Here is a 6000-nt window from a genome sequence, read left to right as displayed (position 1 = left end):
CGAACCGCTGACCTTAAGGTTCACAGCCCGATTCGTAACCACTACGCCAATACTGACTGCCCAATCCTGGGTCAACCTCATTATTGTTGCCGCACTTGAGTCCATCGATACTGTTATTGGGGACAATATATAGTTTTAGCTGGATATGTGGCATTGAGCATGTTCCGAACGTATACTGGGTCTTAATTACCTCGCCTATGTAATGAAGTAAGGAGAAATGGTAGTATAGTGGATTACAAGTTTCAGTGCTAACCACAGGTCAAAATTTCGAATCTACCTGCCATGGAGAAAGAGGCTTTCTGCTCCTGTAAAGAATTACAGCCTCAGAATACAAAGGGTTGCTATGAGTTGGAATCCACGGACAGCACATTCCCACACCACCATGTAATGAAGTGCAAGTGGAAGAGTGGTTGTTGTTGTTGTTGTTATATGCCGTGAAGTCGGTTCCGATTCATACTGACCTTGCACAGGGTTTCTAAGGTTGTAAATCTTTACGGGAGCAGAAACCCTCGTCTTTCTTCTGTGGAACAGCTAGTAGTTTCAAACTGCTGACCATGAGATTAGCAGCCTGGTTCTTAACCACTATGCTGTGTGGTGGGGTAAAGTGATACTTTACCTTCCTACATTCCAAAAGATTTGAAAATTCAAAGCAAGCGTGGAGTGAGGACATAAGAAACCACTAGGGGGCAAGATGAGCATGACACAAACATTCTGTTGATGTAAAATTCTAGAACCAAAAATAGTCATCATTTATGCTTCGTAAAAAAAGATACATAGTAGAGGTCTTCAAATAATACTCTATACTATGAATTTTACCCAACTATGAGTAAAACATTTGATTTAGAGGTGATGTTTTTATTTGGAGAATTGTGCAAGAAACAGAGCACTTCATAATTGAACGTTGTAGTTGTTGTTGTTAAGTGTCATTGATTTGTTTCTGATTCATGGGTAGGGGGAGTGTTAGGTTCACTGTGGTCCCCCCTCTCTCAGGAGTCTGAAGAATCAGTCTGACTGAGTTGCTGCTTCTCAATTGTACATGCACAATAATAAGTCTTCGCTCAGAAGCAGTCTACTGCAAAGTGAAAGTATACCTCAAAGAGAGAAGTGGGTCAAGGAGAGAGAAGACCTTATGGGTTTGGGATGTGCTAGCCTATAGGGGTCTGGAGTCTCCTCCTCGAGGGATGGGCTCTGCCAGGGAGAATAGTATGGGAAGTCCCAGCTGACCACATCACTTCTGTTACTGTGCAGGCCTAGGAATGCTCATTCCCTGATTTTATGGGTTTCCAATTCCATGCACGGAGGTACCATATGGTAATGATATTACAAGGATCCCTTCAACATCATATATCATTTAAGGGCACTATTTCTCTGTTCTGTGCTTCCGCATCCATGCCGTAAACTACAAGGTGTGTCTGGATGTTTGTGGTTAGATGTTCAGCTATTTTGGTTGGACTAAAGATGCCTCCCCTTTCCCCTGATTCCCACCTAGTAGGGGAGGGCCCAGGACAAAGAGGGGGGGGGGCACAAAGTGTCTCTGATATTAGCAGAAAGTTTTGTCTTTCTTCTGGGGAACAGCTGGTGGCCTCGAGTCACTGACCTTGTGATTAGAAGTCCAGTGCTTATCCTATAGAGGCATCGCACTCCCAGTAATTGAATTGTAGCTCTAAATGCATATAATAATAGTAAGTCATGTCTTCAGAATCACAAAACTCCAACCAGCATACCTAACATTGATCATTGATATAAGGTCTGTATTCACATGTCAGAACTCAATTGTGGCTTGTTAAATGCTGTTGAGTTGGTTCCAACGCATAATGACCCTGCATAAGTTTTCAGAGGAGTAGCTCGTGGATTTGAAACACCAACCTTGTGGATCAAACAAACCTGTGGTCCAGTGCTTATTCTACAGCGCCACACTAGAATTAATTGCTAGTTGCTGCTTGATTCTGACTCATGAAGATCTCATGTCTGCATGTGTTCTATAATGTCTTCAAGGCTGTGATCTTTTAGAAGCAGTCTGTCAGGACTGTCTTCAAGGTACCTCTGTATGAGTTCAGACCACCAAATGTCCAGCTAGTGGTCAAGTGCTTAACTGTTTTTACCATCCAGGGACTCCTCAGGATTCAATATGTATATATGGAATTCTTTATTTCACTTCTTCATCTATTCATTGCTACTAACCTGTTCCATGTAGACAATAGAATGCAGTTGCTGTTGTTGTTAGTGCCATCGAGTTGGTTCTAATCCACAGTGACCCTCTATAAGGTTTCCAAGGAGCAGCTGGTGGGTTTGAACCACTAACTAGTTCAGGTTGACCTTGCAGTCCAGTGCATTATCTTGCCAGGACTCTGGAATACAGTAGATGTATATGAATAATTAATTCACAAGGATCAACAAAAGCTGGTTCCTATAAAGCAAATGCTAAACTTTTCCTAAATATTCAACTTTTTTAAACTACAATGCTACTCCATCATCTCTAACATCAACCCCTTCTCCTTCCCTCAGTACTCTCCATCTTACTTTGGATTTCATAATTCATTGCAACCCCTCATAGAATTCACAAACTGTCAAGAAAATGGCCACATACTTATGGAGGCTGTCAATTCCAATTCCATGGGTCAGGCTTCTCCTGACATATCTGGTTGCAGCGTTTGACAAATACAAATTGGTGGGCCAGACAAGAAGCTGCTGGCTTACAATGCTGCAAAACCTGGCAAATCCAGTCAGATGTTAGGCTGCTGGTTTAAGGTCCATGAACTGGAAGTCAGAAGATGCCAGGGATCCAGAGCAAGAGAGAACTTTGCCTGAACAGTTATATATATTGGATACAAGCTATGACCTTAAGAATACCCCCCTTATTTGAGTAAGGGGGTCTAAGGGTGTGAATCAAATAAGAGTGGTAAAGTTGGTCACACCTTCTAGTAAGATAATTAATCAAGATACCTATCACCTTCATTTTGCCCTTTTAACAGACAACTCACTCCCAAATGAGACTATAACCACAGGCAAAGAGTCTACGATTTACAACATATCACACAAAGGAAGTGAATTGTGTCAGGTCAGAAAATGGAGGACAATTGCATCATTACATAGCTGCCAACCCTCTGAAAATCATGGTCCAACCAAGTTGACACAAAACTTTAACCATCATAGGTTCTATATGCCTTAATTGCATAAGAAACAAGTTGTTAAATCCTCTTGGTGCATCTTAAGTACCTTACTTGTATAGAGGCACCCAATCATTGTGTGGGAGGCACAAACTAAGGCTGTTGTTGTTGTTAAGTGCCATGGAGTCAGTTCAAACTAAGGCTAGAAGGTAAATAACTACACTTCAAGAGGTGAAGGAGCTCTGGTAGCTTTTGGTTACAAGTTGGGCTGCTAACCTGAAGGTTAGCATTTTAAACGACCAGCTGTTCCATGGGAGAACGATGAGGCTTTCTGCTCCCATAAAGATTTGCAGCTTGGAAAACCCTATGCAGGGTTGCTATGAGTCAGAACCGACTCCACGGTACCACCACCACAAGAGGTGAGCTGTATGGCTTCTATGGATAACACACAACTGACCATACAGCTTCTGACTGCCTCACAGGACACTCCTCATCAGAACTCAGCCTCTGTATATTAAGGAAGCCCAGGACAGGTACAGATTTCTTGAGGTCCCAACTTGCAGCCAGCCTCAACAGTCAGACTTAAAGTAAGCAAACTTTTAAATGATTTCAACACCCAGCCTTAAAGCCCCCCAGCTGAATACTTTGCAACAGAGATGACCTGTTTCATAAAAAACCCTTCCCAAGTTGCAGATCTGTGAAGAAAAATAACATTATTTTTGTTGTTTTAAGACACCAAGTTTGGAAATGAATTGTAACATTGCAATGTATAACTGGAACAGATAATAACTGTATTTAGGAACCTGGCAGAACATTTTAAGAAAATAAACTGCCAAATGATTAATATGATTAATGTTTCTATGAATTACCATTGGCATAGATCCCTAACACCCTTTCTCTCCTCCCCCCAGCCCTCCACCCCCCGGCAAATTTCTCGAGATAATGCTATCTCTACATGTCTGATCCCATGTGTACTAATGTTCAAACTGTGGTGACTTGGAGGTAGATGAAGACTTCTTATTTGGGGCCTTCCTTATCACTTACAAGAAGGATGCCTCTTGGTTGATCATTGTAAACATTCTCCCAAGAAGCAGGTCTATAAATGTTCATCTTCCTGGCCCAGCCCTTCCAGCTCATAAACAAGGAAAAGCAAATCTGGCTGGATTGAAACTTAATAGTGGCTTCATTGAACTGGAAGTGCTGAGGATGAAGAGCATTTCTCCAGGCAGAAGACTGGGTGTAGGTCATTTGCAGCCAACCTACAGGGGAAATGGGAAAATACTTTTTCATGCTTAAAGCACTAAGAGGCAGGCAGAATCTGTTGTATATTGTGAATGACACATGAGAGAAATAATTGTTTTATAAAATCCACAAACTGGGCATTATTCCATGCCCTGGAGTTGGGATACAACTGTAAATATAACACGACATCTAGCCTAGTAGAGCTTCTGGTATAATTACACCTTTTCCTCACACATCAACCATCTCGTTATCTGACATTTTGCATTTACAATAGTAAAAAATCAACTATTTTGTTCCTTAACAATGTGCATCTGGCAGTTATCAACAACAATCTGGGAGACAAGATGGATGCTGGCCGTGATGATTATGCTTATGTGTTAGCTTGTCTGGGCCACAATTCTTAGTGGTTTGGCAGTTACATAATAATATAATTTGGCAGTTCTGTAATACTATAACATGGCAGTTGTAATATGTGATGATATCGCCATCGTTCATTTAATGATCTGAGATGACCACCCTCCATTTTTGCACAATGTTATTTTGCCTAACCACCTGGTTTTTGATCACACCTAAAGTGAGGACTGGCTATACTTGTAAGATGGTCACAACTCCTCACTTATTACCACCTAATCTTTATCACCTATATTGTCAGCACAGAAAAGACAATGGTGATTGTGACACCGCCCTGTTAGTAAAAGTGGGCAAGTTCCTAAACTTTCCTTGGCATCAGATGTTCATTGTCAAATCAGCCTGGCAGGGAGAACAGATTTTTAAAAAAAAGGTTTCTGTTTGCTTTAATTCTCATTTGGTGAAGCCAGCCAGACAAGGAGCATTTTGGTCATTTTCTGAGGCCCTCAATGTCCTGATTTGGCAGTCAAGCTAAGTCTATTTTTATGAATGCTAAAGCTATCTCAGTGAATTCAGGCTAATCTCCTAGGGCCCACTCAAAATTTTAATGTGAACTTGAGACATTTAATTCAGGGGGGTGGGGAATGGAATGTGTTGAAAATTGCAGCATTTGGTACATAAGTTAATTTTGGAAAGAAATGATATCTGTATTTAAAAATGGAATGTCAAATAATCTTCTTACATCTTGTTAACCTTACTAAAATCAAATATTAGAAAGAACCAGAAATGTTCATCTCTCTTCCAGGAGGGAAATCCATTATTTTAGACAGTAGGGGATTTGTGATTTTCATTATATTCTGCAAATTTAAGACTGCTGGGGAAGAGACAAAAACATCTTAGCTGTTTAGTGCAATAATCAAAAGGCAAAATATGTGTGTCTTTGACATCCAGATCTACATTTACAGAATTTAATTCACATGCCTCTGAAAGTATCTTTAAAAATTCTCATCTAAGGAAAACAACTGTAATTAGCATTATATTAATTTTTATTATATATTTAGATGATTATTATAATAAAAACTGATGTCTGAGAACTTAAGAAGCATTATGGTAATGATTTAGTAACGTTTGCCTCCATAGAAAGGAATATAAAAATGAACAAAAAAATACATAATTGAATCCAGATTCTTAGTAAGCTCGCATAAATACTAAACTTAATACAGTACCATTGACAGAGTAGATATAACAGTGGGTTCAAATGTAGCAACAATTTCCAGAATGGTGTAGGATCAGGCAGTGCTTC

This window comes from Chrysochloris asiatica, unplaced genomic scaffold (genome assembly GCF_000296735.1).
Source record: "Chrysochloris asiatica unplaced genomic scaffold, ChrAsi1.0 scaffold00232, whole genome shotgun sequence".
Taxonomy (NCBI): Eukaryota; Metazoa; Chordata; class Mammalia; order Afrosoricida; family Chrysochloridae; genus Chrysochloris; species Chrysochloris asiatica.
Note: the sequence above shows the minus strand (reverse complement) of the source record.